This window comes from Neovison vison, chromosome 8, assembly GCF_020171115.1.
Source record: "Neovison vison isolate M4711 chromosome 8, ASM_NN_V1, whole genome shotgun sequence".
NCBI classification, from domain to species: Eukaryota; Metazoa; Chordata; class Mammalia; order Carnivora; family Mustelidae; genus Neogale; species Neogale vison.
The window spans coordinates 86792742-86820341 of NC_058098.1; the positions used below are offsets into that span (position 1 = coordinate 86792742).

Below are 27600 nucleotides of genomic sequence, written 5' to 3' on the forward strand. Positions count from 1 at the left end.
GATCCCATGACCCTGAGATCACGATCTGAGCTGAAATCAAGAGTCGGACCCTCAAAAAAAAAAAAAAGAGTCGGACCCTCAACCCACTGAGCCACCCAGGCACCCTAAAGGTGACTATCTTAATATTATATGCTAAAACATTTTGTCCAACTTGAAATTTCCATTTTTTCTCCTAATTTAGAAAAGAAATTAAAGTATTTTCATGGGCCCCTAAGCATGTCACGAGTCCTGGGCACGTATCCATTAGGCACTGTACTTATGTGCCTAATGAATAAGTAGGCCCTGACTTTATCCCCAGCACACAACAAGAGAAAAACTTTTGATGCCTACTTTTCCAAGAATTCTGTCTTCTTTATGTTGCTCATCTCAGCCTTTCTGGAACTCAGTCTGCCATCTTGCTTTGAAAATTTCAAGTTGTCTGATGTTTCCATGGCAGGATAGGGAATCCAGATCTTCAGCAGGGCCATAAAATTTTACAGGTAAGATGGAGGCCTGGCAGAAGTGATAATATGGCTCTTAGCGTGGAGGTTATAAATTGCTAGTTTCCATCCTGGGCTCTCTGTCTTGCTTTCTCATCATTTACTCTTGGGGAAAACTCATTGAAGGACTTCAACTACCTCCATTTCTACCTCAAACTTTGTAATTAAGTTCTTCTTGCCAGTTTATCTCAACTACGAGGGCAAAGAATTCCCTGATGGAAACTGAATCTACCCCTCAGGCAATAAGGACTACCCTGAGCCAGCAAGACCCCACCCAAGAAAACCGATCAACTTGACCTTCACTGCCTTCCTACAGTAGCCACTGACCTTTGTCCTGCATTTTGCTTATATAAACCTAGAAGTGTTTTTGGCATTTTGGAGACAGTCCTTGAGATGCTAGTCCGCTGCCTTGCTATCTTAATACCTCAAAATATCAGCATGCTATAGCTAAAAATCAGTTTATTTCCTTGGGAAGTTGAATTACTTTTAAACTTGGTTAACTGATTCATATATTGTATAAACTAATGAGTAACATTTGATTCCAGTCTATTAACTGTGCTGTTGTACTCACAGAGGAGCTCCTAAATGTGGGGACATAACATTTTTCCTTTGGAGGCTAGTAGGCCTAGAGGAAAGTCTGAGTGGTGATGTAAGGACCCATTTTATATTTTTATTTTAGCCAGAGGCTTCCACTGAGGTTAAACAATAACTTTGTTGTTTAACCCTTAAACTGTCCCTGCTCCCCTTCCCCCAGGGGCTTCAAAACAAGTCCCGGAAACCAGCTCCAGGTGTGGAGGCCAAGGGAAACAAGGCTGTACCCACCTCGAGTCTAGCCCTGACATAAGTACAGCCATCTTGGCAAAGCAAAAGCTGGCACTTTGCACTGTAAGAGTGGGTTAGCATAAGAATGGCCATCCTGAAGGCCGGGAAGCCATTTTACTGAGTGTCCCTAACAGGCCGACACTGCATACCAGACTTGAGATAAGAGGAACTAACTAAAACCTGAAAAAAAAACTTAATCATACACCACCAGGACAGTTAGGTGGTGGCACCACAGGGACCAAATGTTAAAGAAAAACAAATAGTTAATTTGCAGAGATCACAATCCTGCAAGACAGGAGTCTCCCTTGGTTTGCAAATGTCTTAGTGGTTTACAACAAAAAGGCCATCTTTTCAATGGCCCAAGTTCCAGAGACAAATGGCTCAGTACCTGGAGGCCTAAGGTGGCCCTCCTCACCATAAAACTGAAGGAGGCAGAGGCAGAAGGAAATGTAAATAAAGTAAAATTTCTTCTAAACCTAAATCTCACTTAACCGCCAGGATGGCGAGGCCGGGGTGGCAAAAGGTTAAACAAAGTTAAACTGTCAAAGTGGGGTGCAAGATGTGTATATAGCTATGAAAAAGTGCCTTGAAAATGCTATATAAACCCTTGGCTTTGAGTGCTCGGGGTCCTTGTTGAAACCCACTGCGCCAGGCAGATACTTGGGCCCCAGCTAGCTGGAAATAAACCTCGCTGTGTGACTTGCATTATCGAGAGTGCTCTCTGTCTAATTGAGGGGTGGTCACTAACAGTGAAAAGCGTGCTTGCTGTATTAGCTCTGTGGCTCTGGGACAAGATACTTTGCCTCTCTGAGACTCAGTTCGTATATAAAATGGCAGAGTTGTGGTATATTAATCTCTCTAAAAATCTGGTAATTGATGGTCCTGCTTTAACCTGCCATGGAATTTTGGCTCTTCCATGACAAGCCATCTCAAAGTCAGCCTGAGCCCCCCCCTAATGAGGGACACTTCTCTGTCTAGTATGATAGCTGTTAGCCACAGGGGCCTTCATATATTAAAATTAATTGAAATTAACTAAAATTGAAATCTAGTTTCATGGTTTCAAGTAGCCACATTTCAAGTGATCAATAGCCACACGTGGCTAGTGGCCACAACACGGAGTTAGAATGCTTCCATCACAGAAAGTTCTCTCTGACAGCACTCACTGCTCGAGGTCTTAGCTTTCAGTGTGGTCCACAATACAGGATTGGTGTCACCTGGGAGCCCTTAGAAATGTAGGATCTTGGATTCCAACCCAGGTCTGCTGAATCAGAATGTGAATTTTAACAAGAATCCCATGTGCTGCCTGAACGTGTGAGCTTCAAAAGCACGACCTTATATAAGGAGCATTCCCCACCAAGTAGCAGGTTACAAGGACAAAGCAGGCTCAGGGCGCTCCTGCAGCCTCTGCAGACTCCAGGCTCTTACTAGTTGTGTGGATCTTATCTACTGCATAGGAAAAGCAGAGGTTATTACAAGAAAAAGCAATGATCAGGATGCCTATTAACATAGGAAATGCTCTTTAAATGGCTGTTACGTTTGGATTTGATGAGGTTTAATGTTAGTGTAGACTGTGAGGCCAAGAGTGGCTCTTCTCCTAGCCGCCACAGAGTGGCGCTGTGTCACCAATGTCTTTTCCTCTTTGACAGGCTTCCAGCTGGCTCCCCAGCGGGGAAGTCAGAAACTGCCCTGGGACTTCCAGGTCTCTGTTTCCAATTACCAAGCACGACCGGGCAGCTGGGACACCAATCCAACCATTCATCTGACGGATAATGGGAAAACAGGCCTCAGCTTTGTGCCCAGCTGGAATGCAAAAGTAAGATCGGCATGAAGAATTGAATAAGGACTGTGTGAAAGTCTTACTGGAAGCAAGAGGCTTCTGTTGGAAAGGTAGGGGGAGGGAAGATTTAGGATTTTCTAAGTTTATCAACGATCTGATCTGCGCTCCTCATCACAGACTCCAGCTATGGCTCTTTGCTAGTCAGGCATGCGTATGTGTGTGTGTGAGGGGGCGGGTGGGATTGGGTGGTGATCAGGGGTGGAATGGTGGGGGATTTTTTTTTTTTTTAACTGCTGGGCTTCATCTGAAGTTTCCAATTTGGTGGGAGGGCTAGGGTGGCCAGATAATTTGCATTTCAAACCAGTTCCCAGGTGCCCAGGTGATGCTGGGTCTGCTGTTTCAGGCAGTGCTTTTTGAGAACCACTACTCTAAACTTCTGAGAAGCTCAGGTGGAACAAATTGTAGAATCATGGTTCAAAAGAAGGATGTGACGGGGTGCCTGGGTGGCTCAGTTGGTTAAACAACTGCCTTTGGCCGGGGTCCTGACCCCAGAGTTCTGGGATCCAGTCTTGCATCTAGCTCCCTGCTCAGTGGGGAGTCTGCTTCTCCCTTTTCCATTACCCCTGCTTGTGCTGGCGCTCTCTCTCTCCCTCAAAAATAAATAAATAAATAAATAAAAAGGATGTGACCCCAAAGGAATTACTCGGAACCATTCTCCCCCATCCCATTGTCTTCCCCCTTGCCCCACTCCATGATGTCCTCTGCTCTCTCAGAAGAACAATCAGAAAGCTAGTGTGGACCGGTCTGAGGGCTGGGGAGCTATGAGTGAGAGTTCATGTCCCAGTAATAGTGCCCATCCTTTCTCGGCAAGGTTCCCCACTCATAGTCTTTGATCTGTTCCAAGGAGGGGATTAAGACTCTCAAAGCTCACTGAGCCCCACTTTGGACACAAAACCTATAGAGACCACTCTCTGTGCCTGGTGCCATATCCAAGGCTGGGTCACTTCCCCCAGAAATAGGTGGAAATGGAAAGAACCTGGATTTTAATAGGAGTGGAATCTCAGGGAGTGCAGACAAATCAGATGGGCCCCCAGTGGTTGGAGGGGGAGTTACAGAAAAACATTTGGGGCACTTGTCACTATAGGGGGGTTATAGGAAAAGAACCCGAGTTCCTCAGGTGCCAGTTTCCATTGGTAAAGGGGTCTCCTCTTCCATACCAGGAAGAGGAAGACCACTCGTAATTACCAGAGAGAAGACTTACGAATGGAGAAGGCCCCAGCTTCAGTCTCTACAACGATAACCCTTATCTTCCATTAATTTCCCATATATATTTACCTTCCCACAATGTATATACCTAGAAGCCAATTTCTCCACCTTTGTCTTGTGACTTTCCACAGTATTTCACCCTTAGTGAAAATGATATACCTCCGCTGCCCAGAGCGTGGAGCCTGCTTAAGATTCTCTCTCCCTCTGCCTCTCCCTCCTTCATGCCTGGATGCGGCACACACACACACACACACACACACACACATATGCGAGTGCTCGCGCATGCGCTATCTCTCAAAAGATAAGTTAGAAAGTGGAGTGGTATGTAAATCCCCCCAGTCTCACCACTTCTTTGGAGTTTTTTCACTTTTTTTCTGTAAGATCCTCATATGTATGCAGAATAATCCTCTCTCCTGTTAATCTCCCTTTTATTGTTGTGCTTTGTGTGCCCTGGGTATTAAACCTAAGAGGTAGAGGGAAGGGTTTTTTCACTTCTACACTCTAAGAAAGAATCCCAAAGTATATGGTGAGTTCTACTGTGGCCCATGAGATGAGTGAGGGTTTGGCGGCTAATGTGTTTCATTTAGATAGCTTTTAAGATTGAAGAGGGCGGGCACCTGGGTTGCTCAGTCATTAGGCGGCTGCCTTCAGCTCGGGTCATGATCCCAGGGTATTGGGATTGAGGCCCACATCAGGGTCCCTGCTTGGCGGGAAGCCTGCTTCTCCCTCTCCTGCTCCCCCTGTTTGTGTTCCCTCTCTCTGTGTGTGTCTCTCTCTGTCAAATAAATAAATAAAATCTTAAAAAAAAAAAAGATTGAAGAGGGGTCTTTACATAACACAGCCTTGCCCCACGTGCCCATAAAATCCCGCAGGAGAGGGGTGCCTGGGTGGCTTAGTGGGTTAAACCTCTGCCTTTGGCTCAGGTCATGATCCCAGGGTCCTCGGATGGAGCCCCGCATCTGGTTCTCTGCTCAGTGGGGAGCCTGCTCCCGCCATCCTTTCTCTGCCTGCCTCTCTGCCTACTTGTGATCTCTGTCCGTTAAAAAAACCTTAAAAAAAAAATCCCAAAGGAGACATTTATGTTCTTCCTAACTCCATTAAAGGCATACAGTCATCGGGTCTTTTAATTTTCTCTTTCTGCCACGAGTGACGGACGAGATAACTGGCTCCACGTAGGGGCTCTCCCCCATACTACCCCTTCATTCTTTCCTTTATTAGGAAAATAAAGGAAAAACTTAGCTCTCTTCCCCACTCTTACCCCGAAATCTGTGACTGAGGAGAGCTTGTATAGTTTACGTGTAGGGATCAATAAATATGGGTAAAAACATTTTTTATTTATTTATTTTTTTTAAAGATTTTATTTATTTATTTGACAGAGAGAGATCACAAGTAGGCAGGGAGGCAGGCAGAGAGAGAGAGGGAAGCAGGCTCCCTGCCGAGCAGAGAGCCTGGTGCGGAGCTCAGTCCCAGGACCCTGGGATCATGACTTGAGCTGAAGGCAGAAGCTTAACCCACTGAGCCACCCAGGTGCCCCTAAAACCATTTTTTAAAGATTACTTTCATTTAGTTAAGATAACAACGTGAAGTGGTGTAACTAGCTGGAAACAGTTTAGCAGTTTCTTAAAATGTTAAACATACACCTACTGTATATCGCAACCAAATACCTACTCCTAATTAGTTACTGTGTTTACCCCAGGTAAATGAAAAAGTATGCCCAGACAAGAATTGTGCATGAATATTCATAGCAGCTTTATTTGTAATGGCTAAAAACTGAAAACAACCCAAATGTCCACCTACAGGTTAATTAATAAAAAATTAAGGTGTATCGATTCCATGAAATATTCCCAGCAATAAAAAGGAATGAAGTATTGATACACGCAAGAACATGGGGACTCTCAGAACAATTAGGCAGAGGAAAAGAAGTCCGACGAAAAGAGTCCACAATACATTGATTCCATTTCTATAAAATTCTATGAAATGCAAACTAATCTCTGATGACAGGAAACAGGTCACTGGTTGCCTGGGGATGGAGTGGTGGCGGGAAGGGTAATTTATAAAGGGGTATGAAGGAATTTATAAAGGGGTATGAAATTCCTGTGGATAATGGATAAACTCATCTTGATTGTGGCAATGGTTTCACAGATATATGTTTATGTCAAATTTAACAACTGTACGTTTCAAATACATGCAGTTTATTTTTAGGTCAGTTATACATTATTTCAATACAATAAGTTCTTAAAAAGATTAAGATAACTTGGGCACCTGGGTGGCTCAGTGGGTTAAACCGCTGCCTTCGGCTCAGGTCATGATCTCAGGATCCTGGGATCCAGGCCCGCATCGGGCTCTCTGCTCAGCAGGGAGCCTGCTTCCTCCTCTCTCTCTCTCTGCCTGCCTCTCTGCCTGCTTGTGATCTCTCTCTGTCAAATAAATAAATAAATAAAAATCTTTAAAAAAAAAAAGATAACTCAACACTAACAAAACAATAGAACAACAATGTGTGAAAGATTTATACAGACACTATACCCAAAAAGATGGCTAATGAATGAAGCATATAAAACAGTGTTGAACAGGATCAGTCAATGGGGAAATGCAAATTAAAACCACAGTGATGTATTACCACACACTTGTGAGAATGGCTACAGTCAAAAACACTTATCATATCTAGTTCAAGTTCCGGAGAGGATGCAGAGCTGCTGGAACTCTCATATATTATTTGGTTTTGGAAAGCAGTGGGCAATTTCCTATAATTTTTTTTTTTAAGATTTTATTTATTTTTCTGACAGGGAGAGAGATCACAAATAGAGAGGCAGGCAGAGGTGGGGTGGGAAGCAGGCTCCCCGCTGAGCATAGAACCCAATGCGGGGCTCAATCCTGGGACCCTGAGATCATGACCTGAGCCGACAGAGGTTTAACCCACTGAGCCACCGAGGCGCCCCTTGTCATTCCTCCTATAGAGTTAAATATACGCTGAGCATATGACCCAGAAATCCTATTCCTATTTACGCCAAATAAGCTGTGTTCATTTAGAAACCTGTACATGAATGTGTATAGCAGCTTTCTTCATAACTGCCCCAAACCACTAATAACCCAAATGTTTTCCAAGGGGTGAGTGGATCATCAAAACGCAGACATCTCACAATGCAGTACTGCTCAGCAATAAAGGAATGATCTCCTGAAGCAGGCAACAACACAGATGAATCTCAGATTAATGATGTCAAGTGAAAGAAGCCAGACTCAAAAGGCAACATGCTATAAGATGCCATTTCTGTGACATCTGGAAAAGGCAATCTAGAGTGACTGAGAACAGCTCACTAGTTCCAAGGATTCAGATAGAGGGATTTTTTTTTTTCTGGGTGATAAGAACTAAGTGATTGTGGTGATAGTTACACAATTCTATACACTTGTCATACCTTGCGGAAGTCTACACCAAAAAGTGAATTTTACTATGTGAAAATATAAGAATAAATTATTTTAAAATAATAATTCATAGTGTCCTAGAAGTCTGAAACAGTTAAGCAGTGTGGGAAGGGAAAAGTGTTCTAAGGACTCTTTACACAAACAAGGCACAGAGCCTTGAGCCTCACCATTGTTAGCTGTTTAGCAAGCATCCTCTCAGATTACTTGCTACAAACACGAATGAATTTATATAGAGCAGTCAGTTTCACAGAAACAGATCATACTGTATGTACAGTTCTGCAGCTGCTTTTTTGTATAAAGTTGTGAGGGTCTTAGAGCAGTAAGTCTTTTTTTAAAAGATTTTATTTATTTATTTGACAGAGATCACAAGCAGGCAAAGAGTTAGGCAGAGAGAAAGGGGGGAAGCAGGCTCCCTGCTGAGCAGAGAGCCTGATGCGGGGCTCAATCCCAGGACCCTGGGATCATGACCTGAGCCGAAGGCAGAGGCTTCAACCCGCTGAGCCACCCAGGCGCCCCTTAGAGCAGTAAGTCTTAAATCCAATGTACAGTTTGGTGTAACTTAAAACCACTGTACCATTTTCTAGTTTACATAAGTTATGTTGCTATTCCTGTTCCACCAGTCTGGGGAGAAATTAGGCCAAATCAGGAAATCCTTAAGGAAAATTTAGAATTAAATACCCATCTCCCTGCTTTGTTAGATTCTCCATAGGGATGATAGTTGATGTGCCGCCGTAGGGAAGGAGGCACAAACTTCTCTCCAGACTTGGGATGGGATGGGAGTATCTTTAAAGAAGCCTGACAAGCATGGCAGGGCCGACCGTGTTTAGGGTAGGTAGAGCCAATGCCAATTTTCTAAAGTGAGAAAGAAAAAAAAAATGTTTTTAAGATTTTTATTTGTTTATTTGATAGATAGAGATAGATCACAAGTAGGCAGAGAAGCAGGCAGAGAGAGAGAGGGAGGAGGAAGCAGGCTCCCTGCTGAGCAGAGAGCCCGATGCGGGGCTCGATCCCAGGATCCTGAGATCATGACCTGAGCCGAAGGCAGCGGCTTAACCCACTGAGCCACCCTGGCACCCCGAGAAAAAAAATTCTTAAAAAAAAAAAATTTTTTTTTAATTTATTTAGGAGAGAGAGAGTGAGTGTGTACGTGTGCACGCGCGCGCGCACACACACACACACACACACACACACGGGTGCATACACACTGAGGGAAGGGTGGAGGGAGAGAGTCTCAAGCCTATTCCCTGCTGAGCAAGAGCCTGAGGGAGGGCTCAATGCCATGACCCCTGAGATCATGACCTGAGCCAAAACCAAGACTCAGATGCTCAACCAGCTGAGCCACACAGGCGCCCTAAGAAAGAAAATTCTTATTAACACAGCAGAATGTTTTTAAATCTGTTCTTTGAGAACTTAAGAATATGCTCCCTTTCCTTATTCAGTGTCTAAATCACGTTGTTGTCCTCTTTGGGAGTTGGCACTGTGGAAGGAACCAGGTGCTGTTCTGGGCTAGATGGGCTGGAATCCTAGCTCTCAACTATACCAGCTGGATAACCTTGGGTAAGTCATATGACCTTCCTATGGTGGATTCACCAGCTTGTTGAGAAGATCAATAGGCAAATGCCTGGTAATCAGTAGCCATTCCATAGGATCAGTGATTTTACTACTGTTCTGTTTGAATCCTGTCCCTTACTTCCTGTGGAGGCCATTAACCTCAGATGTAAGAAAGATTAGATTTCTGTCTTGTGGGGACTTCCGTGAGTGGCTACTAAATGGGTTTTGCCAGTAGCCTGCCCCTCCTTGCAAGGCAGCTGGGGCCCCTCTCAACTTTCCAGTTCAGCACCCACAAACAGCTGAAAGCTATGAACTCTTGGCTTGCAGGCCCTGTATTGATTTTGTTCTCAAAGCCTTTCAAGTGGCCGCTGCCTCTAATCTTCCTGTCAGGCCTGGTTACAAAATGTGGCGGCTTCCCTCCACAGCTGCCAGAAACTCGTATCTTTCTGGAAAGAAAGCCCCTAGGCTTTCTGACCCCTAGGGTCAGCCTTGTGTTTGTCCTCAAACCACAAGGTCTAGCGCTCAGCACCTTCTACCAGGTTATTGAACAGCCACACAGATAAGGGCTAAGGGGTGTTGTCAAGGACTCGTGCCTCATCTCTACCTTCCTTTCTCCATCAGTTAGCAAATATTGATCTTGCCCTGCTGTGTGCAAGTGGGGAACAAAACCCTACCCTACATAGTGCTCTCAGGACCTTTTATGGTCTGGTGCTGCTTGCTCATTGGCTAGGTCAGTGGGAAACCAAGGGCAGACAGCCTCCGCTGAGCCCCCCCCCACCATTTCCTGCCAATATTTAAACCAGGTCAATTCTTCCGGCCTACCGCACCATTTAACTCTTGGGGCTGCACTGTTTGCTAGTCCTGCCAGCTAAGTAAGGGCTTGGGAGAGCAGGAGATTCTGGAAAGAAACTCAGACCTAGGGTTAGCCTTGTGTTCGTCTTGAAACCACAAGGTCTCAGAGCTCAGCTACCCCCTCCCCCCAGTGCTAACCAGGTGTGTGGCCTTGAAGTCACATACCTCTCAAAGCTGGTTTCACTTGTCCTTTTTCTAGTTTTTATAGAAACAAGGCAATAGTCTCAGAAAATTTTCAAATGTGACTTTTCCAGTTTACTAAAACTTTTGCAGGGAGGAATGAGGAGAATAGCCACCAACCCAAAGTGGTAACTACTTTTTTTAACCTAGCATTTTATGGGTCTTCATTTGCAAGGGGTGCCTGGGTGGCTCAGTTAGTTGGGCATCTGCCTTCAGCTCAGGTTACAATCCCAGGGTCCTAGGATTGAGCCTCTCATCAGGCTGTCTGCTCACTGGGGATCCTGCTTCAAACTTATTTGTGTACTTTGTGTACTTAGTGTATTATTTGAATTATTTGAAAAATAATTTAAGTAGCTATTTTGGAAGCAGATAGAGTCATAGTAAACAAAATATATTCTTGAAAAGAGATTCTATATAAAAAAGATTTTCTATACAAAACAAAAAGAATCTCAGAAAAAGTAAAGCAAATATCTGGAATAATTCAGAATTATACTATAAATTTAATTTTATAAAGGGGTCATGATCATTAAAGACTTGCAAATTAAAACAACAGCAAGATACCACGACATACCTATTAGAATGGCTAAAATCTGAAACACTGACAATACCAATTGCTGGTTAAGGATGTGGAGCAACAGAAGCTCTCATTAATTGCTGGTGGGAATGCAAAATGATACAGCTACCTTGGAAGACAGTTTGGAGGTTTCTTACAAAGCTAAGAATACGCTTGCCATCTGATCCAGAGATCACCTCCTTAGTATTTACCCAAATGAGCTGAAAACATACATCCACACAAAAACGGCACATGCATATTTATAGCAGTTTTATTCATAACTGCCAAAACTTGGAAGCAACCAAGATGTCCTTCAGGAGATGAATGGATAAACCATAGGACATTCAGACAGTGGACTTTTATTCAGTTCTAAAAAGCTGTAAAAAGTTTCACATCAAGCCGTGAAAAGCCAGGGAGGAACCTTAGATGTGCATTACTATGGGAAAGGAGCCAATCCGAAAACGCTGCATGACCGGCTGGACCGCAGCGGCCTCGAATACTGCTGTAGACTTCAAATAGGGTTGGATTTTCTTTTTCTACACTGTGGCCAAAGTAATCCTTTTGACATCCAAGTGAGTACAATTACTCCCCCTGCATGAAACCATACTGTGGCACTGGCGGCCTCTAAGGTAAAGCCCAGCTCTGTCGATCTTCACGATTCAGTAGCTGCTCTGCTCTCCAGACTCATGTGTCCCCGCTTCCTCCCTCACCCTCTCAGTTGGTTGAGCGGTCATGGAACTGTGCCGCTGAGATCTGCTGCTGCAGGGGGCAGAGTGGACTGAAGGACTTCCATCCTTCTGGAAGCTTCAGTGTGTTCACACCAAGGCCACAGGTCCCTTCAGCTACTCCCAGTCAGGGGCCAACCACAGCAGGCCTCTGGGTCAGACCCATTGCACATCTCGTCTCTTGGCTTCTGCTTCTCAGTACACCCAGGCTAACACGCACTTGCCATATTGAATTATTTGCTGCAATGTTCTGCTCGCCTTCCACCAGCCTTTGCCATGCTGTTCCCTCCATCTGGAAGATCTTCTTTTCCCTCGCTGATCCTTTCCTTAACCAACCCTTGTCCGTCCTTCAGGATCCAGCGTGGAGGTCACTTCATTCATCAGAGACATTTACTGATGGCTCCCTGTGATCCAGGCATTTTCCTGCCACCAGGGATACGTAAGGGCTAAAGAACAGGAAGTCCCTGCTCTCATCAAGCTCACTTTATAGAAGGTAAATTGGACCCTGGGGGCTCAGTTGGTTAACCGTCTGCCTTCGGCTCAGGTCATGATCCCAGGCTCCTGGGATAGAGCCCCACATCGGGGCTCCTTGCTTAGTAGGCAGCCTGCTTCCTCCTCTCCCACTCCCCCTGCTTGTGTTCCCCCTCTCTCTCTGACAAATAAATGAAGGGGATGGGGTGGGTGGGAATTGTCTTAGGCAGAAAGATCAGGGAAGTCTCCTTGGAAGGAGGTGACATTTGATCAGAGTCTTGAATGATATGATGGAATGGGTCATGCAGATTTCTGGGGGAAGATATTTCCAGGCAAAGAGAGAACACTTTAGACCACAAGAGGGAGGCTGCTAGGGCTGGGAACCCCAACTCTGGGGAAAGTGCCACCAATATGTGCTCCTACCGTACCTCCTGTGTCCCTAGTGGAGTGCGTGTGTACTAATTAATGTGTTATGGTTAACTTGTCTGCCTCCCCTCCAGACAGTAAGTCTGAGGACAGGGACCCTGCTTGCCAGACTCATAGGTTAAGCACTATATCCCCAAGCCTGGAGTAGGGTGGATACTCAGTACTGATAGCAAATGCTTAATTATGGTGACAGCCATCAGTTAATTGAGAGCTTATAGTGTGCCTGGCTCTACAGTGTGCCTGGCTAAATGTCTTATGGGTCTTTTCTCACTTAACATTCCTAAGAGTGAAGTAGGTAGCATTATCATTCCCACTAAACAGAGTCACAGTGGGGCCCACCATGCTTCCTCTGCAGGCACAAGGAAACTGAGGCACAGAGAGTCCAAGTCACTTACCATGGCAATATAGCTGAAAGTGCATAGAAATGCATTGAAAGGGGTCAGGCTTTGAACCCCACCAGGCTGAGGACTTAGCCACGGTGCTCAAGAACCTGTCCTAAATTCTAACACAAGGCAGGGCCTAAAAAACTTAGCAGGTGTTCAGCTCCAAGGCAGGAAGCCCCCCAGGTCAGTGTGGGGTTTGCAAGGCAGGGTTCTAGCCAGAGGCTGCCAGTAAGACAAGGTCAAGGGGATCTTTAGGAGGTCCATGCCAGCCCTTGCCTCCAAGGAGACTGAACTAGAAGACCAGAGTGATTTCGAAGCCAACTTAGTGTTCACTCTTTCCTGCTCCCTAGTCCAAGCTTAAACCTGACAGTGAGAATTGCAAAATCCATTTGATCAGAGGCCAGACAGTGCCTGCCCGGGAAAACATGTTGCTATGAAGAGAGGACGCGGTTCCTGCCAGCACTGGTGGCCCCCGCTGGAGCTCTGCATTGGAGACATCGTTGTCCCGGCCACACCCGAGAGCCTTGGCTGTGCTTGCTCACTCCCGGCCTTAGCTTCGTCCTTTTGCTTGCCGTGAGGCCCAGTGGCGCCAGGTGCCCACCCCTCCAGCCACTTTGGCTGCTTCTCTGGCACTCCTGGTGGTGTCAGCTCTAGGCCGAGGTACAGAAGGCCTTGGGAGTCATCCCAATGGGGGAGACTGTGCCCAGTGCCACGGTCTCACAGAAGCAGAAACCGAGTCCCAGAGAGATGATGTGCCTTACCCAAGATCTCAGGGCTGGTTGGGGGCAGAGCCTGAGCACGATGCCATCCACCATCTATAGTTTCTTCTTCCTGCCTGACTGCTGCCTCCTCTCTGGATCTCTTCGCCAGTGATGCTCTCCAGACCTGAGAGTCAGCCTCCCTGTTTTTTTTTTTTAAAGATTTTATTTATTTATTTGACAGAGAGAAATCACAAGTAGATGGAGAGGCAGGCAGAGAGAGAGAGAGAGGGAAGCAGGCTCCCTGCTGAGCAGAGAGCCCGATGCGGGCCTCGATCCCAGGACCCTGAGATCATGACCTGAGCCGAAGGCAGCGGCTTAACCCACTGAGCCACCCAGGCGCCCAGCCTCCCTGTTTTTGATCAGGGCCCAGCACGAGTCCCACCCACTGGTACAGTCAGGCCCGACTGCAGCCATGACCTGCCCAATGCCTCCCAGCATGCATTCCTACCCCCTCCACTCCATTCTCACCCTGCGGCCAGATTTACCACTCCAGAAGCCAAGTCAGGTCATGCTGCAGTCCTGTGAAAAGCCCCTGATCACTCCCATCACCGTGGATGGATCCTTGGTGCAGCATCTGGTCCTCCCCAGCCGGGTCCCAGGCCCCTCTCAGCAGGTTCATTCCCAGCGCATCCCATCCCATAGGCACAGCTGACATCCAGCCACACAGCTCACCTAACTCAAAGCTGCTGCAGGAGTTAAACACTATTGGACTATGCATAGCACCTAGAGCATAGTAAGAGCTCAGCAAATATTAGCTTCCCTGGGGGCCTGGGCACTTCCCCACCAGGCTGCCTTCTAACATCCACCTGTGCCAGCTGATCGGTGAGCTTGGCTCTGCTCTCCAAGGCAGGAGACTTGCCCTTAGCTGGGACCCCAGCCAGGCCCTCTACTCCCCAAATCCAGGTTACACACTCCAAGAAAAAGGGTAAAATGAAGAACACCTGCCTTGCCCACTATTTCTTGGGCATTTTTTTTTTGAGGATTTTATTTATTTACTTATTTGGGAGGGAGAGAATGCACACACAGCAAGGGGGAGAGGGAAAGGGAGAAGGGCAGGCAGACTCTGCACTGGGCTCCATCCCATGACCCTGAGATCATGACCAAGGGGAAATCAAGAGTCAGTGGCTAGACCAAATGAGGCACCCAGGCAGCCCTCAGGGATTTTTTTTTTTTTTTTTTTTTAAAGAAAACACTGAGTTGTACCTGGGTGGCTTAGTCCATTAAGCATCTGCCTTCGGCTCAGGTCATGATCCCAGAGTCCTGGGATTGAGCCTCATGTTGTCTCCCTCCTCCCAGCAAGGAGCCTGCTCCTCTCTCTCCCTCTGCAGCTCCCCTTGCTTGTGTTCTTATTCACTCTCTTTCTCTCTGTCAAATGAATAAGATAAAAAAGAAAAAGATTGAGGTAGTTCTTCTGGAATGGCCACACACGTTATTCCCATCGCCTGGAAAGCAGGCGAGCCACTGTCCCCTTGAACTCCCATGCCTGTTCCTGCAGGTCTCAACTTGGGACTGGGGAAGGACGCCAGGGAAATTTCACCCCTGGCACAAGGGGGATAATCGGCAGTAGGTACTCTATGTTCTAACTGCTTAGTATAACATGCAGGTACTTGTGGTTTGACAGGCAAAAGCACAAGGGCCTTGTTTCATGAATGCTGTGTATCACATTTGGGAGTGAGCAGAGAGCAATCCCATAGCTGCAGGAGATGGCCTCTGTGAGCCTTCATGATGGATGAAGATACTTTTTTTTTTCTTAAGATTTTATTTATTTGTCAAAGAGAGAGAGAGCACAGATGAGGGAGAGGCAGGCAGAGGAAAAAGCAGGCTCCCCATTGAGCAAGGACCCCGATGCAGGACTTGATCCCAGGACTATGAAATTGTGACTTGAGCGGAAGGCAGATGCCCAACCCACTGAGCCATCCAGGCATCCTGATGCAGGCAGATTCTAAGCTGCACCAAGAACCCGGAAGCCATCTGTTCATTAGGATGTCTACTCACCCATCCATCCATCCATTCTTGCATCCATCCATTTATCCAGAGTACATAAATTTTGCCTCTTTCTTGTTTATTGCCAAATAGACGTTGTGGAAGAATACTATAGTTTACATGTTTGTGTTCCTCAAAAGTCATATGTTGAAGCCCCAACCCCCAGTGTGATGGTGTCTAGAGTTGAGGCCTTTGGGAGGTCTTAAATGGCGTCATGAGGGTAGGACCCTGATGGTGGGATTAGTGCCCTTATAAGAAGAACGTGCAGGGCACCTTTGTGGCTCAGTCAGTTGAGCATGCAGCTTTTGATTTGGGTTCAGGTCATGATCTCAGGGTTGTGGGATCAAGCCACCTGCCGGGCGCTGTGCTGAGTGAAGAGTCTGCTTCAGATTCTCTCTCCCTTTCCCTCTGCTTTCCCCCCCTCTCGCTCCCACTCTCGCTTGCTCTCTCTAAAATAAATAAAAATAAAATCTTAAAAAAAAAGAGAAGAGGATGCAAAGTATAGTGGCTGTCTGTAAATCAGGAGGAGGACCCTCACCACACATGGATTCTTCTAGCTCTTGATTTTGAGCTCACCGGCCTCTAGAACTCTGAGGAAGAAATGTTTGTTGTTTAAGCCACCCAGCCTATGGTATTTAATTATAGTAGCTCCAAGTGACTGATACAAAGATTAAGGAAAATCAGAAAAGCAGACTAGCTCACCCAAACTCATTGCAATCCTTCCTCTCTCCTTCTTTCCTTCCCCAATTTCTCCTATCCTGGCAATGGACAGGGAATTGCTAAGATGATAAGTTACAAATAAGGTAAACTCAGTCCTTTTCTCCCTTTATTGCAGCTAATCTTTGAGCTTATGAAGTATTTCAAACGTTTGGAAAATTGTAGAGAATAATGTTAACAATCATCCAGCTACCCATCACCCACTCTAATGAACATTAACCTTTTGCCATATTTGCTTTGAGGTTTTGGGTTGTTGGGTTTTTTTTTAAGGAAACAAAATGTCATGGCTCAAAGTGGCCTCCCTCACCCCCACTGCACCTCCCTTCCATAACAGCTCTCTGCAGCTAGTATGTAGTGTCTGGGCAGGTTTGGGGCTTTTACTATGTAGGTTTAGCCCCATACACAATGCACAGTATTGTTTTTGTAGTTTGGGATTTTATATAAATGATATCATACAGTATGCATCCTTTTACAACTAACTTTAATTTTATTGCATTTTTTAAAATGGCATGTGTTGTAGATGATGGTTGTAACATGTCTGGCAACACAAAGGTGAGTACAGGAGAAGTTAATTGTCTCCATCTGCACCCTTCCATCCCACCACTCAAGGGAACCACTGTTTACAGGTGACACAAGCCTTTCTGTGCCTTTTCTCTGCCCTGCACTAACACACAGAGGGGCTCCGATGCTGAGAGGAAGAGCTGGGGAAGGTTCGGGACAGGCTGGAGCAGGCAGGGGTGGCCACACACACAGATGTTGCCTCTCTGGTGCTGCAGCCGAGAGAGGAAGGGCAGTCAGGCCGAGGGGGTGGGGGGAAGTGTGCAACTTCCCCACTGGCCGTTAAGCCACAGCCTGCAGGTTTCACCACCCGTACCCTCTCCCCACAGGCCCTGATCTCTGAAGGCTGTCCAGGTCAGCTGATGAGCAGTGTCCTTTCTATAAAGTGCCATTGGGCTGGGACGTGAACAGGGTCTGTCTCTGGACAGCTGGATGACCGTAGCAAGCCATGTAACCTCTACAGTGAAAAGACCACAAGACTTCTCCAGTCCTTTCCCATTGATGACTGTCTGCCAGAGCGTCCTGGCTGGAAGCTGACCTGCCAGTGGGTCAGAGATGTTGGAGAAGCTCTGGGAGGCCAAGCTGACTTTAGCTGTGATTGAGAAAGGGTTCACAGATAACGTGTGTTTTGACTCCTTCACAAACTTGGAATGAGAACACAGAATGCCAAGAAAGTTGCCAGGTTTTAGGTTTTTGTTTTGTTTTGTTTTACTTTTTACAAGTGAATAGGACCAGACACAGTATGCTTAGAGCTGGACTGGAATGTTTTTTCTTCCTTGACAAAAAAAAGAGCCAATAATTAGAGCTTAAGTTATTTGTCTTCAAAATGCAAAGCAGTGAGAGAACGTGAACGGGATAACTGAGTTGCTCCATGGAGGATGCCTGCCTGGTGTTGGACTCCTGAGCCCATCTAGTGTGAGGAAAAATATAAACCTTGCCAGGGCTTACAAATCAGGCTCTGTCCTTGACCCTGGGACCTCTCTTGTTGTTAAGTTCTATAGTTCTATGTTTTCCCTTTTTCCCATTCATTCATTCAACATTTTTTTTTTTGATGTGTCAGTCATTGTACTAAGAACTGGGGATATCAGTGAAAAATCAGACAAACCCTCACCCTTATGGAATTCAGAACTTCTTATAAATAATCTCAAAACACAAAGACTTCCACTTTTTATCAATATTCCAATCATTCATTCATTCATCTTTCAGATGAAATGATTTCCACAGTACCTTCATGCCAATTGGATACAGGTATTCCTGGCCCCATTTCACCATTGGTCAGACAGAGAACTAATAAATATGAGAGAGAAGATCAGCATGGACATTGCAGCTTTGAAGGAAACACACACAGATGTGGAAAGACCCAGATCTCACTTCTCTAACAAGCTCCTCTCATGGGCTAGAAGAAACTTGAATGTACGGATCTCCTGATTTAATACCAAGAAGAAAGTTGAGTTTTCAGACCTGACTGAAGAAGCACGTGGCAAGTTTGGAGAAATGATACTGGGGTAAGACAGCTAAGCCTTCCTGACTCCTTGGGCAAATAAACACTCCCTAGCCTGATCCATTTCTCCAAAATGTTGAAATCCCCATCTGGCATCCCAAGCTACACTGTCCTGAAGCCCCCTCCAGGCTGGGATAATGACACCTCCTCAGGTCCCACCGAGAGCCTGTTGGCCATCCGGTCCCTTCCATTGACACCATTCAGTAGCCAAGTCTGGGCTCCCTAACTTGCTCTGTGGGGCTTTCACAGGACACTTAGTAACTTGTCCATGGCTCTGGTTCCCTCAGCTCCAGGCTCCCAGCCAAGTTCTCCAAATTGTGTTCATTAGCAATGAAAGGGCTTTTTAGCCTTGCAGCAGAATTGGGGGGGGGTGGCTTTTGTCTCTTTCCTTCACAGGGCTATGAAATCCCTTTCAGGCTGCTCTTCTCTCCCAGCACGGCCCACCCATCAGAAGGCGTCCAGTCCTGAATGTGGGCCTGCTGGGCCAGAAGGTGGCTTCCAACAAACTCCCCAGGTGGTCTCAAGTTGGCAGCACAGGCATAACAGATAATGTGAATCTAATCTGTTCCTAAAAATTTGCTGGTGATTTTAGGATATCCAGTGTCTATACTGCATTAGTTATAATGCAGGGGGGAAAAATAATGCATTCCCAACCAAACAAAAAACCACAACCAACATCCTCTCAATCACCAAAAACACTCCAACACTTAAAAACCCATCAGGGAGCTCTAAATAATATGAATCAGTGGTTCCTGGGAAGTGTGGTTGTAGACCAGCAAGCATCAGCATCACGTGGGAACTTAAAAATGCAAATTCAGACCCAAAACTAAACCTACGAAGTCAGAAACTCTTGAATAGGGTCCAGCAATTTTGAGTTTTAACAAGACCCCCAGAGAGTTAGATGGATGCTAAGGTCTGGAACCACTCATTGACAGCATTTAACAATTACCTAGTTAGTTAACACTTAAAGAACTCCTTAGTGGGTACATTAGGGGTGTTTTTGTTTTTAAAATTTTATTATTTTATTTTTACTTTTTTATTGAGGTGTAACTGAGCTATTATATTCAAGTGTACAATATTGTGATTCAACATTTATAAACGTTGCAAAAAAGTCAGGGTAATAAGTTTAGTTACCATCGGCACCTTACAAAGCTGACACAATGTTACTGACTATATTCCCTATTCTATAGATTACATCACCAGGACTTACTTACTTCATGACTGCAACTTTGCATTCTTATCCCCTTCACCCACTTTGCCCCCAATGCCCCTCCCCTCTGATAATCACTAATCTCTGTATATATGTATCTGGGTTTTGTTTTATTTGTTTTGTTTTTTTAGATTTCATACTTAAGTGAAATCATGTGATACTGTCTTTCTTTGTTGGGCTTATTTCAGTTACCCTAATACTCTCAAGACTTATCCATATTGTCACAAGACGCCTGGGTGGCTCAGTTGGTTGGACGACTGCCTTCGGCTCAGGGCGTGATCCTGGAGTCCCGGGATCGAGTCCCGCATCGGGCTCCCAGCTCCATGGGGAGTCTGCTTCGCTCTCTGACCTTCTCCTCGCTCGTGCTCTCTCTCACTGTCTCTCTCTCTCTCAAATAAATAAATAAAATCTTTAAAAAAAAAAAAAAAAGAGGCAAAATTTCATTCTTTTTTATGGCTGAGTAGTATTCCACCCGAGAGAGAGAGAGAGAGAGAGAGAGTGTGTGTGTGTGTGTGTTATGTGTGTGTGTACCACATCTTTACTCATGCTTCCATCAAAGGGCACTTGGGTTGTTTATGTTGTTTCCATATCTTGGCTATTGTAAATAATGCCACAGTGAACAAAGGTGTGTATGTATCTTCTTGGATTAGTATTTTCATTTTCTTTGGATAGATATCCAGTAATGAACCTATTGGATCATATGGTATTTCTATTTTTTTAAATTTTTTATTCATATAATATATATTTTTAATCTCCAGGGGTACAGGTCTGTGAATTGCCAGGTTTACACACTTCACAGCACTCACCATAGCACATACCCTCCCCAATGTCCATAACCCCACCCCCCTTCTTCCAACCCCCCTTCCCCCAGCAACCCTCTGTTTTGTGAGATTAGGAGTCACTTATGGTTTGTCTCTCTCCCAAGGTATTTCTATTTTTAATTTTTTAAAAAGATTTTATTTATTTATTTGACAGACAGATCACAAGTAGGCAGAGAAGCAGTCAGAGAGAAAGGAGGAAGCAGGCTTCCTGCTGAGCAGAGAGCCCAATGCGGGGCTCAATCCCAGGACCCTGGAATCATGACCTGAGCCGAAGGCAGAGGCTTTAACCCACTGAGCCACCCAGGCACTCCCTATTTTTAATTTTTTAAGGAAACTCTTTACTCTTTTCCATAATGGCTGCACCAATTTACATTCCCATCAATAGGACATGAGGGTTCCCTTTTTTCCACATTCTCACCAATATTTGTTATTTCTTGTCTTATTTTTTTAAAGCTTTTATTTATTTATTTGACAGAGGGAGAGAGATAGTGAGAAAGGGAACACAAGTAGGGGGAATGAGAGAGGGAGAAGCAGGCTCTCCACCAAGCAGGGAGCCCGACACAGGGCTCTATCTCAGGAACCTGGGATCATGACCTGGGCCGAAGGCAGATGCCCAACAACTGAGCCACCCAGATGCCCCTGTTTCTTGTCTTACTGATGCTAGCCATTCTGACAGGTATAAGGGGATATCTCATTGTGATTTTTACTTGCATTTCCCTGATGATTAGGGATGTTGAACATCTTTTCATGTGCCTGTTGGCATATGTATTCAAATCTTCTGCCCATTTTTAAATCAGATTGTTTTTTGTTATTGAATTGTATGAGTTTTTTATATATTTTGGATATTAACCTCTTATCAGATATATCATTTGCAAATCTTCATTCAGTAGGTTGCCTTTTTGTTTTGTTGACTGTTACCTTCATTGTGCAGAAGCTTTTTAGATTGATGTAGTCCCACTTGTTTATTTTTGCTTTTGTTTTCCTTGCTTTTGGAGTCAGATTCAGAAAATCATCGCCAAGATCAATGTCTAGAAGTTTATTGCATATGTTCTATTCTAGCAGTTTTACATGCCTGAGCTTTAGAAAACAAAGGCCTATTAATTGCCCCATGAGGCAAGAGAAGTTGCTAGTTCCAGAACACAGCCATGGAGGTGGGGAGGCAGATAGAAACATGGATACCATTTATCCCTCAGTGATCCTTTATTTTTTTTAAAAAAGATTTTATTTATTTATTTGACAGACAGAGATCACAAGTAGGCAGAGAGGAAGGCAGAGAGAGAGGAGGAAGCAGGCTCTCCACGGGGCAGAGAGCCCGACGTGGGGATCGATCCAGGACTCTGGGATTGTGACCTGAGCCAAAGGCCGAGGCTTTAATCCACTGAGCCACCCAGGCACCCCTAAGTGATCTTTGAAAAATAGACACCATTGATTTCTCCATCAGGAGAAGCTGCCAAAGCCACCCATTTGCTCAGCATCTCAGAGTTTTCCCATCCCAGAAAGGAGAGGAAGGCATCCACCCAGATCACAGACTATAGACTTGGAATGGGACCATCCCCACAACTTCTCCAAGCACATACACACAGAGTCCCTTACCCCCAGGGACTGAAGCTGCAGTGTTAAGGTAAGGACTTCCTTGCTGTGCAGCTTCTTATGGGAAGCAGTGAGCCCAAGAATTTCTGTTTTGTTTTTACAAAGAAGGCAATGCATTCTTTATAATGATTATTTATAGCGATTATGCATTAAGTCATAGTTATTATTTAACACATAATGAATGAGTGGTATTATGTGGTGAGCATAGCCTTCCCAGGAGACAAAAGCCTTGAGTTTTCAGAATTTCTCTTAAGACTCCTCTAAACTGCAAGCCTCAGAGGTTGGTGTTCCAAGTCTTAATTATCTCCGTCCTCCCACACTCAAGACACTACTGGCCTCTTTAATGATTTAGTGAATTAACTCCTTTCTGTTCCCGGTTCTTCATGGAAGCACCCAAGAGAAGATAAAAGATAAAGCCCTTGTGGACATTTCCCTGTGTGCCTGTGGGAGGAAGCCCTTGTGATGTTTGCATCTGAAACGAGACCAGTGTGGCCTAACTGGCAGAATGCTGTGAACAAAGGGGTTGGGAGTGTCCATAATCCTTCCGGGGAGTAAGAATTAGCCCCTGAAAAGAGCCCACTGTACATGGCAGCTCCAGAACTGAGGCCAGCGGCTCCCCGCCCAGCAGAGGGGGTTTTCTCAAAGAGGGAGACCATCATTTGTCTTCATCATTAGATCCCCAGCACCATCTGAATGCTCTCTCTCCCAATGTTTGCTATAAAAACTTAGCAACATTTCTACTTAAAATTCACTATGTGAATAAAAAGTCTTTCCATTAGGGAACTGTTGTGGCTTCATCAACAATGTGGAGGTTTCGGGAATTCCCGGCAGAGGCTGTGCCATAGACCTGTCCCTTCTCTTCTCCTAGCAGCAGAAGGACCTCTCGCGCCTCTCTTGTTCATACTTATTGTGAACCTATCTTGTAAAAAAGTTGAGAAGCCTGTGAGTTAAGTAGATTACCTAAGAGGCCTAAAAATCCCATAACTTAGAGGAAGAAAAGTTGGGAAATGATAAAATATATTGCAAGAGGGGAAAGCACGAGAGGCACAAACGTAGCCAAGCACACATCCCATCTAACGTGTGTCATGTATTTCTGTGCCTTCGATGCATTAATTTTGGATCTTTAACAAGTAATTTCAGGGGCGCCTGGGTGGCTCAGTGGGTTAAGCCTCTGCCTTCGGCTGAGGTCATGATCCCAGGGTCCTGTGATCGAGCCCCGCATCGGGCTCTCTGCTCGGCAGGGAGCCTGCTTCCTCCTCTCTCTCTGCCTGCCTCTCTGCCTACTTGTGATCTCTGTCTGTCAAATAAATAAATAAAATCTTAAAAAAAAAGAACAAGTAATTTCATTATTTATTTATAGTATTTTAAGGGACTGTCTATAAACTTCTTGAGTGAAGGTGTGATGTAAAATGGGGATCATATGAACGTGGGTCTAGATGTAAAGCTATTTGTGATGTTTAGCCAAAGGATATGAAATCGAAGCAATGGTCAGTGGATTTTATTGAACAGCCAGAGGTTTTATAATGAGCACAAGAGCTAGAACCCTTCAGTAATGGTATTTTTTCTAAACTCTAAAATTATGAAGAAGAAACAAGTCCCCTGACAATAAATTCAAATTAGGAATATAACTAAAATGAATGAGCCCCAAACCATCTCAAGGTGCTGGAATACAGCACCACCTTAGTTCATGCTCAGAAACCACAATGAAGTGTCTTACATCACAGAGGATCCAGATTAAGAAAATGTCAAGAAGAACTGGAGATGGATGATAGTTGTAGAACAAGGTGAATGTACTTAATGCCATGGAACTGGACACTTAAAAACAGGCCAAAATGGTAACTTTTATGTTCTGTACATTTTACCACAATGAAAAAGGAATATGGTGAGTCACTGACTTTCTTGGTTTTGTATGTATTATCACAGGTGCTTAGATAAGACTCTTTGGTAGTGAGACGTTGTGATTGCAAAAAAGAGAAAATTATAAGTATGCAAGGGTATATCCCAGAACCCTAGGGCAAGAATGCTGAGAGATCTCAGAGAGGAGTAGAATATGGAACAGGAGAGCCTTTGGGACCCTTCTTTGTTTCTACCTTTCTCTGTGATTCTGTTTTATCCTCATTCTCTCTACAGCTTGGTTTCTCTGTTTCTTGGGCCCACAAAATAGAATATGCTCATCGCCTTCCTCTCTCCAGTGGCTCCCAAGTTCACTTAGCATGCAGTACTCCCAAGTTGAGACACTCTCGCAGTCTCTGACTCCCAGCTCCATATTCAGAAAAAAGGGAAGCTGATTGGCCCACCCTGAGTCAGGTGACCTCCTTGGCCCACTGAATCCTAGTTACAGGGTGATATAGTCATGGCCAATTTCTCTGGAGAACCCAGACTAATACACCATGTTATACTTTTTTTTTTTCTTTCCCATTTTGATCCTTACAAAAGTCAGGCACCATATACAAAACAAATAACCAAATCGAGGTCAACTGTTCCTGGCATTCAACATGCTTAGCGATTTCCATCTTTGCCTTAACTCAATTGATCACCAGGATGAGATCTCTCGTTTTCCACTTTAAATTTGTTTTATAAAAGAACCACTGCAAATATAATAAAATATTTTAGTAATTATCCCCAAACTGTCACAGTGACAAAAATGATAAAGCAGCAGAGCAGTTGACTAGCAAGCAACTTCCTGCGTGATAGCTGGAAATGTTTGTTTTTCTCAGCTGAATCTTGAGAGTCTGAATCTGGCATATAACCCTCCATTTAGGAGTGTCAGAACGTAAAAAGGAAGTTTAGGTAATCTTAAAGCCCAGCCATTAAAGTTGAGAACAACCTATGCTGTGTAGCACTGAGGTGTGTAAGTACACAGCTCACACTCTCGCCAAATTTGACAAGTGACCAAAAGTGAGGAAAGGAAGAACATTGAAAAGACTGGAGCAAGGGCAGGTTGTGTCCACTTTCAGGAGGAGGGGTAGTAAGGATGGCATTTGGCCTGGGTCATAAAAGATGGGGAACATTCTGATACATAGATAAAGATTATTAGGGTTTTAGGAAGTCAAAGAAATAATATCCTTCCCCCCACCCGCTTCCCTCCTGAGTTTTGAACTATTTGAGATGCAGACACAGGAGTCTGGCTGGTGGAAATGAAAATATCCCTCTTATTGTCTGTAGAGCTATTAAGATAACATGTCTAAAGTCTATGGCCAGTGGGTTTAGGAAGGCTTAACCTCTGAATTAGACACATTCCCCAGTCTGGGGCCCAGCTGGGTGAATGCTTTATACTGCACAGAAGAGATGTCAGAACATAGGTCTGTCCCAAAAAAGGAAGGGGCTGGAGCCAGCATACCCAGATCTTTCTCTTAGAGCCACCTACCAGATACAACTTCTGAAATGAAGATTAAGGGATTGGGGTGGGAAGAGAGTTAACAGTTATCTATGAAAGGGATAGGGCTCGGGAAGATATAAATGTGTTTTGTTGTTTTTTTTTACAATGAGCATGCATTATTTTCATAACACCATTATTTTTATACTTAAAGTCATTCAGAATTGAGTGTGAGAAAGGAGGATCAATTTCACTCAGGACAGAGACGATGTCAGTAAAAAGAATAAAAGAAGACTTGTAGCTGTAGCCAGGAGAATGTCAAAACCATGAAGCAGAGACTAAAAATGATTCAGATTAACAAGCACACGTTACTGTTTTTAAAAGAGTTACCCAGGGCGCCTGGGTGGCTCAGTGGGATAAGCCGCTGCCTTCGGCACAGGTCATGATCTCAGGGTCCTGGGATCGAGCCCCGCATCGGGCTCTCTGCTCAGCAGGGATCCTGCTTCCTCCTCCTCCTCTCTCTCTCTGCCTGCCTCTCTGCCTACTTGTGATCTTTCTCTGTCAAATAAATAAATAAAATCTTTAAAAATAAAAAAAATAAAAGAGTTACCCAGGATGTGAACCATGTATTACTACTTATCCATTTGGAATTTGGAAATGAAAACTTGTAGTCCTAAGGAGGATACAACAGGTTTGGTGCCGAGATACAGAAATCCATTCTTAAATTGTAAATTAAGTTAAAATTTTAATCTAAGGGAGGATATACTTTAAAGAAATCTTGAGACAGGTTTTCAGTTTTCTTTTTTTTTTTTTTAAAGATTTTATTTATTCATTTGACAGATAGAGATCACAAGTAGGCAGAGAGGCAGGCAGAGAGAGAGAGAGAGAGAGAGAGAGGAGGAAGCAGGCTCCCTGCCGAGCAGAGAGCCCAATATGGGGCTCCATCCCAGGACCCTGGGATCATGACCTGAGCCGAAGGCAGAGGCTTTAACCCACTAAGCCACGCACTTGCCCTGGTTTTCAGTTTTCTTAATGTAAACTCTGTCATATGGAGTAAGTTACTTCTATGACTTAGGCCAGAATTTTCCTGAACTGTGCTCTGAAGAAATTGAATGATGTTCCCTAAAAATAATTGATATTGATGCTGTTTTTCTACCCAAATTTACTCTAGAAAAACAGATATGTAAAAAATCAACTAAACAAATATCATTATTTAATGATCTGCCTTTAGCACACCCCTCTGAAGCCATCCCTGGAGGACATCCCTGGGCTGTGAGGGAGGGGTAGCATTTACCAACTCACATGTAAGCTCATGCTCACATTCCCAGAAATTGCCTCCACAACATGCACCTTACCAGTGGAACCCTCGTGTTGTTCAGGATGCCCCAGGGTATAAGACTTGATTTTTCTGAGCTCTTTCACAGTGAGTAGCAGCCCTGTAACAGACTTTGGCAGGTGCAGTGAAATGTAAGAGTATGTCTACTCAGTGGGTTTCTGGAAAGATGTTTTCCTGATGAAAGGGAAAGACTCACCTGCTTGGCAACTTTGACCTTTTGTCCTTGCCCTTTCTCGTGCTTGAGATACAGACTTTACATCTGGAGTTGCAGCAGCCAACTTGTGACCCTGAGAAACAAAAGTCACATGCTAAGGATGGTGACCCAAGGAACAAGACAGAGTTGGGGTCCCTCAGGACATCATACAGTCACTGTACCAGTTCTGGTATGTTCATGTCCAAATTTCTTCTTATGGGGGAAAAATGATTTTAGTTAAACCACTGTCAGATTCTTGTTAACTGCAGGCAAACCCAACCTTATTGTATGCACATGTACATCATTTCTTGATCGATTACCATAAATGTCACACCCCTTGGTCACATGATTTCAGCATATGTTCATGTTATTAAGTACTGCTTATTCAATAGCAAACAATTATATGGTATTAACATGTTTAACATTAATCTATGGCCAAAATAAGAAGGCTTTAAATACAAAGAAGGGCCTTGGGTTTCTAAATGGCATCTGAAATGACACAAATTTAGAATACTTTAAAGTGAAGAGAAACAAACTGAGCTTCAACTTCCTAAGAGAAAAAAAAAAAATCTGAGTGTGTGTTGCCCGAGCTGAAACAAGGAACACGATCTGGAGTAGCCTAGTTTAAGAGGACACAAATATCACACAACATATAGCTGACATCCTTTCTGCCTTTGTGCCAGTGTATCTGGCCAAGGTGGGACTTTTCACA

At 44.6% G+C, this 27600-nt stretch overlaps 1 long non-coding RNA gene across 1 annotated transcript; it reads left to right on the forward strand.

Moving 5' to 3' along the window:
- The first annotated feature begins 68 nt into the window (after positions 1 to 68).
- LOC122916536 lies at positions 69 to 27089 on the forward strand. The gene is made up of 4 exons (XR_006386216.1): positions 69 to 110; positions 2948 to 3188; positions 18128 to 18426; positions 26940 to 27089. It is a non-coding gene; the product is annotated as an uncharacterized LOC122916536 (long non-coding RNA).
- The last annotated feature ends 511 nt before the right edge of the window (positions 27090 to 27600 follow it).